This window comes from Kogia breviceps, chromosome 12 (assembly GCF_026419965.1).
Source record: "Kogia breviceps isolate mKogBre1 chromosome 12, mKogBre1 haplotype 1, whole genome shotgun sequence".
Classification (NCBI taxonomy): Eukaryota; Metazoa; Chordata; class Mammalia; order Artiodactyla; family Physeteridae; genus Kogia; species Kogia breviceps.
The window spans coordinates 8612421-8623380 of NC_081321.1; positions in this window are offsets into that span (position 1 = coordinate 8612421).

The following is a 10960-nucleotide window of genomic DNA, read 5'->3' on the forward strand; positions in this document are numbered from 1 at the left end:
CGTCGAACTGTGGAACTGCACCTCTGGCTCCTTAAATGCCTCAGATCACCCGCAAGTTCCAGCCCCTGGGATTGAGGCCCGAGGCCCTGCTGCCATATCTCCCAGTTGCCAATGTTCTCTTTGGCCTTCTTCCAATCACCTGCCACTGCCTGCCCCACCCCAGCTCAGGCTGACTCTCAGATTCTACAGGGACTTGCCTTATAAAAGTGAGAGTCCATCTGTCTTTTCCCCTTAGGCTTATCTTTTCGTCTTGGCATTTTCTCCAAAGCCTATGACCTTAGCCATGCACCTATATTGAGGTCAGTGGCCTCTGCCTGTTCCCACTGGTATGCCTGATTTCTGGCTTATCCGGTGGTAGATTACAAAAGAGGTGTTTTATGAAAGAGATGACTTTTTTAGACTCCAGGCACATGATTGGATATTTAAGCAGTGGTTACACATGTTTTCACGCTTATAAGCACTATTATAGCAAATGCTTCTTCTCCAAAAAATGTAAATTGTGGATCCCTGTCCTTTGGGAGGGTTAGAGGCTTCTCTATTAAAAATATAAATGTGGTGTTATAAGTGTTTTAAAAAATAACTTTTGTGTTTTTCTAATTATAAGCATAATATTTTAGTTTTTTATAGAAATTTGTAAAATACCAATAAATACAATGAAACAAAATCACCCAAAGTCCAATGACCCAAACTGTGAACAGTTTGGTGTATTTGGTAAATTTTCTTTAAGCCTTTTCACACATATAAACCCACATATATACAAAATCAGGATTATACCTAATACAGTTTCATATTTCATTTAATATTACCCTGCTAGCATATATGCACATCATTAAAATGATTTTTTCCTAGATTTATTGAGGGATATAACAAATAAAATTATAATATATTTAAAATACAGGACTTCCCTGGTGGTACAGTGGTTAAGAATCCGCCTGCCAATGCAGGGGACATGAGTTTGAGCCCTGATCCGGGAAGATCCCACATGCCGTGGAGCAACTAATCCATGCGCCACAACTACTGAGCCTGCGCTCTAGAGCCCAAGAGCCACAACTATTGAGCTCGCGTGCCACAACTACTGAAGCCCATGCACCTAGAGCCTGTGCTCTGCAACAAAAGAGGCCACCGCAGTGAGCAGCCTGTGCACCTCAATGAAGAGTAGCCCCCGCTTGCCATAACTAGAGAAAGCCCGCGCGCAGCAACGAAGACCCAATGCAGCCCAAAAATTAATAAATAAATTTTAAAAAATAAAATGTGCAATGTGATGATTTCATATAGATACGCATTGTGAAATTATTACTACAATCAAATTCATTTACACATCCATCACTTCACAGTTACCTTTTTGTATGTGTGTGAGAATGCTTAAGATCTACTGTCTTAGCAAATTTCAAGAGTACAAATATTATTAATTATAGTCACTGTGCTGTGCATTAGATCTTCAGAATGTATCCATCTTACAACTGAAATTTGTACCCCACTCCTTCTTTTTTGGCCACACCACATGGCTTTGTGGGATCTTAGTTCCTGGACCAGAGATCAAACCCATGCCCCCTGCAGTGGAAGCACAGAGTACTAACCACTGGATTGCCAGGGAATTCCTTCAAATTTGTACCCTTTGACCAACATCTCCCTGTTGTCCCAATTCCCCCAACTCCTGGCAACTAGCATTCTACCCTGTTTCTATGAGGTCAACCCCCTTTTTTTTTAAGGTTCCATATATAAATGATACTGTACAGTATTTGTCTTTCTCTATCTGGCTTATTTCACTAAGCCTAATATCCTCCAGTTTCATCCATGTTGTTGCAAATAGCAGGATTTCCTTCTTTTCTACGTCTATATAATACTTTATTGTAGGTAGAGAGATAGATAGAAAACACGTCTTCTTTATCCATCCATATGTTGATGGACATTTAAGTTGTTTCCATATCTTGGCTATTGGAAATAATGCTGTAATGAACGTGGGAGTACAGATATCTCTTCAAGACAGTGATTTCATTTCCTTTGGATAAACACCCAGAAGTAGAATTGCTAGATCATATGGTAGTTTTATTTTTAATTTTTTGAGGAACTTCCACACTGATTTCCATACTGGTTGCACCAGTTTACATTCCTACCAACAGTGTACAAGGCTTACCTTTTCTCTACATCCTCGCCAGCATCTATCTCTTGTCTTTTTGATAATAGACTTCCTAACTGGTGTGAGCTGATATCTCTTTGCAGTTTTTGTTTGTTTGTTTGTTTTGTTTTTTTCCGGTACGCGGGCCTCTCACCGCTGTGGCCTCTCCCATTGCGGAGCTCAGGCTCCGGACGCTCATGCTCAGCGGCCACGGCTCACGGGCCCAGCCGCTCCGCGCACGTGGGATCCTCCCGGACCGGGGCACGAACCCGCGTCCCCTGCATCGGCAGGCGGACTCTCAACCACTGCGCCACCAGGGAAGCCCCTCTTTGCAGTTTTGATTTGCATTTCCCTAGTTAGTGATATTGAGCATCTTTTCATGGGCCTGCTGGTCATCTGTATATCTTCTTGGGAAAAATGTCTGTTCAGGTTCTCTGCCCGATTTTCAGTCTAATCGTTTATTTTTTTAAATTTTGAGTCGTATGAGTTCTTTGAATATTTTGGATATTAACCCCGTATTGGATACATCATTTGCAAATATTATTTTCCCATTCAGTAGGCTGCCTGTGCATTTTGTTGATGGTGTCCTTTGCTGTGCAAAAGCTTTTTAGTTTGATGTAGTCCCACTTGTTTATTTTTGTTTTTGTTGCCCTTGCCTGAGGAGACAGATCTAAAAGGATATTGCTAAGAGTGACGTCAAAGAGTTTACTGCCTGTGTTTTCTTCTAGGAGTTTTATGGTTTCAGGTCTTAAGTTTAAGTCTTCAATCCCTTTTGTGTTGATTTTCATGTACAGTGTAAGATGAGGGTCCAATTTCATTCCTAGCATGTGGATATCCAGTTTTTCCAACACCACTTATTGAAGAGACAGCCCTTTTCCCATTGTATCTTCTTGGCACCTTTGTTGAAAATTAGTTATTTGTATCATTAAAATTCTTTGAAAGTATGTTCACTAGCTATATAATAGTCTACCTTACAAATGTACTATGAACTGTTTAACTAATCATATTCGGTCAATGTGCTGCAATGAACATACTGTGAATTAATTTTTATGTGCAATCTATGTCCTTAGAATGGAATCCTAGATGTAGAATCATTGGATGGAACAAATGGTAAGATTATCTAAAGCATTGGTTAATCAGTTTTTAGTCTCAGGACCCCTTTGTTCTCTTAACTATTGCTGAAGACCTACAGAGATTTTGTTTATATTGGTTACAACAATATTTACTATATTAGAAATTAGAAATGAGAAATTTAAAAAATAATTATTACTTCATTTAAAAATAATAATAAGAGGGCCTCCCTGGTGGCGCAGTGGTTGAGAGTCCGCCTGCCGATGCAGGGGACGTGGGTTCGTGCCCTGGTCCGGGAAGATCCCACGTGCCGTGGAGCGGCTGGGCCCGTGAGCCGTGGCCGCTGCGCCTGCGCGTCCGGAGCCCGTGCTCCGCAACGGGAGAGGCCACGACAATGAGAGGCCCGCGTACCGCAAATAAATAAATAAATAAATAACAATAAGAAACCTATTCTTTTCGGACCAATGGGTGAATCAATGAGAGGTACAAGGCAAGCATTCAACTTTCCTGCAGGGGACTAAAGAAATTCTCCTTTCTAGTGATCCTGTTCACAAAGATGGAAGATAGAGGTGCAGAGGTGTGAGAACGAGGGAGCCTTCCTGGAGGCAGAGGTGGGACAGGAGGGGAGTCCGAGGGAGAGTCAGCCTGTCTCCCCATGGGACACATGGAAAATTTTCAAGACTCCAGCCCACTGGGTGAAACTTCAGAGGCTTACGCCACAATCTTCCCTCTCAAACTTGTAAAATGCCTTATAAAATACCTCCTTCATAGAGTTTTAAATATCTGCTTTATAGGGTTCTTTTTACAAACATGAAGCCACTTACTCTCAAAACCCAACGATGAGACAGACTCCACGGATAGGAATTCTCCGCCTTTTCATGAGGAAACTGAAGCCCTGGGAGGTTGCGTGACTCGTCTCAGGCCCCTGGGGCATTTTGCGGGGAGGACTAGAGTCACCACCCGCCCGTCTGTCTGTCCGTCCGGACTGCTCGCCCAGCGGTGCGCTCATCGATTCCGCAGAGTGAAATTGTTGGTTCATCAGTCTATCTTCTAAATCTGCCGTTTCTAAAAGTGATTAAAAGGTACAAAAAGTCCAAGTTATTCCCTAGGCTACCAGGCAGGGGCCTAGTTTTGTTCTGGGGTGGTCGGACCCCTCTCATTTTTTATTTTCCACTGAGAGATTGAATGTACAAACAGACAACGCCAAACCATATATGACAGTGGATCTCTGACTCGCAGCTCCTGCCGCAACCAGCTGGGGAAGCCAGACCACTCGGCTTCCAACTCAGGAGCCCCTTTCCAGCCAGGACCAACCTGAGAAAGCCAGATATGCCCCCCCAAACCGATCACAGAGGACGCCCCGATTCTTGGTAGCCCGCCTCCGCCTTCCCCATGCGAACGACCCCCCGACCCGGGCGCACCCCAAGCCTTCGCTTTCGTTCATTATGAAGCTTCCTCTCTCCCCTCTCGGGGCCGAGTCTCTGCCCGATGCAAGTGACGGTGGCGGACGCCCTCACTGCAGCTCCGAATAAACAGCCTGTGTGCTCCTTTGACTCCGCGTTTGTTTCCACACCACCGAATGAATAATGAAGGATGTTACAGAGCCCCGTTATGAAAAAAGCATCAGTTATTAAACATTTGTAAAGTGCTTGACAATCATTTCAGTGTGCCTTGGAAACCCCTTGTGAAGTCCTGCTATCCCCATTTTAGAGCTGAGAAAATTGAGAAGGAACCAGGAGATTAAGCCATTTGCCCGTCCTGCCCGGAGCTGGGATGAGAACAGAAACACCCGTGTTGGAGGTCTGTTGTTTATCCACGGAGCTCGGCCTTCACTTTGGAATCATTACCATTTTAAAGCATTTTACTCTGGGTTGAGTGAATATTAAGAAGTAGATCACATTTCAGCCTGGCAGGCGCTAAAGTATTGTTTTTAGTTTGTTTTTCTAAGTTTTAGTAGACGCCATATGGGCTCCATTAACTTTACTATGTCGTGCAATTTTGAAGATCCTTTCTTTTCCAAAATATTTTTCACCGTCATTTAGCATTTTAAAGTTCAGCACACACATCAACCCTTGATACTTGTTTTTCTCAAAACTGTGGCCTTTTTCTCTCCCAGGCAAGGGGGGGAGAGAGGGAGGTCATAAATCCAGCCAGGGGTATGTTGTGTTACTGTGGCTGGGTGGGGTGACATGGTGGGGACAGTGTAACCTGCCCACGCTGGACAAAGTCCTCCTAAGGCAAGGGCTTTCCTTGTTTTTTTAAAGAGAGCAGATCTTGGTTTCCACCCTGCTTCAAGTCTGAAGATTGCTGATGATGCTGACTGAAGGGGATGAGAAGAAAGCCAAGATGAGCAGGACCTGACTTGAGTTACAAGGAGCCTTGTCTGGAAGGCAGAGGCAGGAGGGACTGGATGATTCTCTGTAGCTCCTTGTTGGCTGCAAAAATGCAGCTGCCGCTGTTGCTCTCCGTCCCAGGGCATTCGAAAAAGCAGCCTGTGCGGCAGCAGCGTTTGGCCTGTGCGCCACTGAACCTGGCCCACCCAGCGAGGAACACCCTAGTGATTTGTTAGGGACACTGGCTGAGGGCGCACCTACGTACCCTCACTCCCTCTCCCTCACTTCTAACCTTATATGCTGGCTCCAAACTCTATTTCTTTTACATTATCCTTTCAGACTTCTTCAGTTTGGGGTTTTCTTTTTTTCCAAGTTATTATGTGTAAACATGCATAAAGGGACTTCCTTGGTGGTCCAGTGGTTAGGACTCCACTGCAGGGGGCAGGGGTTCGATCTCTGGTCGGGGAACTGAGATCCCACATGCTGCGAGGTGCGGCCAAAAATAATAAACAAACAAACAAACATGCATAAAAGGTCTGCAAATGTGTGTGATCAGGTATGTGTTGTGATGTCTGGTAAGGGTTTTCTTTTTCCTCTGATGATGGGAGTGAGCTTTCAGTGATGTGAGAACAGGACGAGTCTCTGAGGAGACAGGCAGCTTGTCAGGGGCTGCCCATTCTGTGTTTCTCCCCATTTCTCACTGGAGCCAAGCCTCCGAAGGCATAGGGAAGGCTGGAGGGGAATGCAGGTCTCAGGGCCTGAGGGGCTGAGGGTGGTGTTGGAAAGAGAGGGGAGAGGAAGAGCCGCAGCGATGGCGCAGAGCATGGGCTGTACCCACACGAGGGCCCACCACTCCTAGCTTTTATAATTCTTGCCTGGCTCGTTCGGGCTTCTTTCATCCCGTGAAACAAAGGCAGGTCCCAAACCTTAGAGTTTAGAAGTCTAGAAAATGTTCCAACTAACACGTTTACTGATAACCTATTCAATGCGGGGCCAGCAGGAGTCGTCACAGACACAAAGCAAGGATGAAGAGGCAGAGTTAGAGGCTGGGCCAGACCTTCCATGCTCTGAGCTGTATCTTTCATATCCTTCCTGCACTGTAATTAGGACTAGGTGAGAAAAAAATTAGGCATGAGTGCCAGCCACAGGTGGCAAACAATAAATGATGCTAGCAGATAAAAAGAAGTATAAGATGGAGTACGGATCTTCCAGGCACTTTCAATATTGCTGGGAAGACAAACTGTCCATATGAAAAGGTGAACACAGGTATACTGTTACAGAGTAATGCTGTTGGCCCTTGATAAAGACAGTATTTGCATATAGTCATTGAAACAGAATTTAGCCTTTAACCAGTCCTATGTGTCCTCATTTTCAAATATTTAAATGTAAATGGATGGCTCTCATGGAGAACAGATGAAAAATAAATATTTACTAAAGATTATAAATTACATAATATACAATGAGATTAAACACCTCCCACCCCATGTCTGGGTGTGTATGTTATTAGATGCGTTATTTCCATAGAGACACTGCCCTGCTCACAGTAGGATGGCTTGGTGGAAAGAATATTGAATCAGAAGGTTTCGGTTTTGACTCTTTTGCTAACCAACATCATAATTGTGGGACAGATAACTTAGATTCTGGGCCTTATTTTGGCAATAAAAGTGCTCGAAAAGTTGCCTTAAAATTAACCAAAAATGCAGTCACTATGGAAAACAGTATGGAGGTTGCTTAAAAAGCTAAAAATAGAGCTGCTATACGATCCAGCAATCCCACCCCTGGGCATATATCTGGAGAAAACTATAATTCAAAAATATACATGCACCCTTACGTTCAGAGAAGCATTATTCACAATAGCCAAGACATGGAAGCATCCTAAATGTCCATCAACAGATGAATGGATAAAGAAGATGTGGTACATGTACATATACTACTCCGCCATAAAAAAAGAATGAAACGAGGCCCTCTGCAGCAACATGGATGGACCTGGAGATGACCATACTTAGTGAAGCAAGTCAGAGAGAGAAAGACAAATACCGTATGATATCGCTTATATGTGAAATTTAAAACAGGACACAAATGAACTTATCTATGAGACAGAAACAGACTCACAGACACAGAGAACAGACTCGTGGTTTCCACAACATTGTAAATCAACTATACTTGAATAAAATAATTTTTAAAAATTAACCGAAAATATAAGAGCACCAACAAAAACCCATTCTGTCAGCTCATCTTCCCATAGGCTAAGTAAACTGTACTACTTTAAGAAGAGAAATAAACAAAATCTAATTGCTTATCTACTGATTCCTCGGCACATGGTCTTCATTAAAATAACAGTATACAGGGGCTTCCCCGGGGCTTCCCCGGTGGCGCAGCGGTTGAGAGTCCGCCTGCCGACGCAGGGGACGCAGGGGACGCAGGGGACGCAGGGGACGCAGGGGACGCAGGGGACGCAGGGAACGCGGGTTCGTGCCCCGGTCCTGTAAGATCCCACGTGCCGCGGAGCGGCTGGGCCCGTGAGCCGTGGCCACTGCGCCTGCGCGTCCGGAGCCTGCGCTCCGCAACGGGAGAGGCCACAGCGGTGAGAGGTCCGCGCACCGCAAAAAAAAAAAAAAGAGTATATACTTCATCGTTGTGCACCTGGATTATATTCCATTTTCCTAAAAAAATGTATATAAGTGGGGTCTTGCCTGGATTTTCTCTTCATGATATAGAAGCTGTTACATATCCAGCTGATCACATTACTGCCTGTTGCTGAAAGGCATGAACTTCAACAAACAGGTTTTAAAATTCACTCGTGATCATTTATCGAGTGTGCTATGTGCCAGGCACACACTGAGTATGGGAGAATCAGAGGAGCATTGCTCTCAAACACAGTGGTGTAATATATAAACTGATACATGCAAAGAGACCATGGAAATGTCCCGCTGATGGTGTAAATCAAGAGCCGTGCCAGAAATCCAGGAGAAAGAATACCTCTCCTGGGAGACCCTGGGAAGACTGCAGTGGAGGTGATGTTTGAGCTGAGTCTTGAAAGATGAGTGGAAATTTGCCAGGTGAAGGAGGGCAATTTAGAAGGAGAGGGAACAGGATGGCTCATGAAAGTGCCTGGTACGTTTGAGAAAGAGTGCAAAGGTGTGCATAGCTGCGGCCCAGGTTTTGTGGGAGGGAAGGAAGCTGGGAGGACAGTTAGGTCAGGGCTAGAACACGGGAACCTTGTTAGCCTACACTTGGGGTGATCACCCCTGCAGGTAATGGGGGGCACAGAGGTGTATTGCATGTTGTATTGTGTGTGTTGTGCTTTTAAGGGGAGTGGAGGTCATACGGAGTGAATGTGTAACTTGGGAGTAGAGTAAGGAGAAATGGGTTAGGGAGACCAAAAGGGAGGTGGTAGTGGGAAGGGTTAACTTTGAGAAGCAGGGACTTCCCTGGTGGTCCAGTGGTAAAGAATCCGCCTTCCGATACAGGGGATGCGGGTTCGATCCCTGGTCAGAAACCAAGATCCCACATGCCACAGGCTAACTAAGCCTGCACGCCACAACTACTGAGCTCATGAGCCTCAACTAGACAGCCCTCATGCTGCAAACTACAGAGCCTACAGGCCCTGGAGCCCACGCATCACAACTAGAGAGAGAAAACCTGCACGCCACAACAAGAGAGAAGCCCGTGCACCACAATGAAGAGCCCCCATGCCTCAATGAAGAGCCTGCATGCCACAAGACCTGATGTAGCCAAAAAAATAATAATAAATAAATAAATAAAACTTTGAGAAGCATTATTGAAAGAGAATAGATAACACGTGGTGAACCCTGGCTGTGGAGGTGGAAGGAAAGGGCAAAGCAGAGTATGACTTTGAACTTGCTCAGTATAGGGGAGACTGGGTGGCTGGTGACACTATTAATCCAGATGCAAGAACATCGAACATGATGGGTTCTCTACTCGGGTGTGCCCCCACTAAAGGATGACCATTAACTTTGGCACAGGTGGCCAGTGACCGAACAAGAAGGCAGGATGACAGCGGCTGAGAAGCCTGCCCCAGAATGAGACCTCTGATCTCTTCATTTCCATGCCTCTGGCTCATGGTATCCATCGTGAAAGCTGTTATCTAGAAGATATCTGATCTACTGAAAACCTCTTTTTTGGGTTACTTCTTACCTGTCCTGTTATAAGAGTGTAAGTGTGGGAAGTCTGGAGCCAGATCATTCAGGCAAGTGACCTACAGCAAGTCGGTTAAAACTTTCTGTGCCTCAGTTTCCTCATCTGCAAAATAAGGATAAAAATTCTTCATGAGGTTGTTACAGGAATGAAATGAGTTAGTCTACGTAAAAGGGTGCCTGGCACACGGTGTAAGTACCTTGTGAGTGTCTGCTATCATTATTAATAAGTAATGGAATACTTGACTAAAAGTGGTACAAATATTAGAGATTTGGAACAAGATTGGAAGTGGGCAGTTCCAGGTTGGTGCAAGGACCAGACCCTTCCCATATCCTACTCTGCCATCTTCGGCTTGTTAGTGATTTCTCCCCTCATGGTGGCAGAAAGGCTGCAGTAGTCCCAAATATCAAGTCCTCACGTGACCGGGGTAATAAGCAGGGAGCTGTGTGAGAAGAGCTACTCTTTCTCCTTGAGAAGGACGCCACAAATCATCAGTTCCCCTACAATCTACATTCCCACAGTCATGGGCCCAGAGTTTGGGCGCATAGCATCTCTCATCTGGGCTCCCAATCAAATTTCTCCATCACAAGAAAGATGCAGACAGCAAGGTGGATGGAGAGCTCCAGAAGAACGCCTTCATAAACATCCACAGAAAGCCCTATTTCCAATATCCAATTCCATTAACAAAGAGAGGAGAAATTTTAAAATTCCAAGGTACTTAGTTACTAATCTGATTCTGGCCTACATGTGGATATTCAATAAATACTTGTTAAATTAAACTGAGTCAAGGTTTTATTTATTCAACCTACTTAAAGCTTATGTAAACCCCTTGGAGATTTGTGTCAAGCTGTTAAGTTGGAAAACATATGAAAAGTAGTATTTTCAATAGACCAGCTTTCCTCTTAATGAGCTTTATGAGCTTAGTGTAAACCAGGGGGGAGGGGGAGTGGTTCCAGGCGAGGGGACGAGAAGGAGGAGGGAAGGAGGAAAAAGGAGAAAAGCCTGTTTCTGTCTCCTCTACATTTGCCTTCGTTGCTCTACTTATTAACCAGTTACTGCCCTCTAGCGTTCACTGTATAAATTCTCACCTGAATCCCATTCCTGTCTTTAAAAACCCTGATTTCACCAGGGACCAAACCTCTTGATTTGCAAATAAGCAAATTGAAGTCCCGAGAGATGAGATGTCGAACTGACCCAGGCGGTCTCCCGGATTCCCAGTTACCCCACTGTAACTTGTCCGACAAACCCCCGTTATTCAAAACATTTCTCAGACACTGTAATA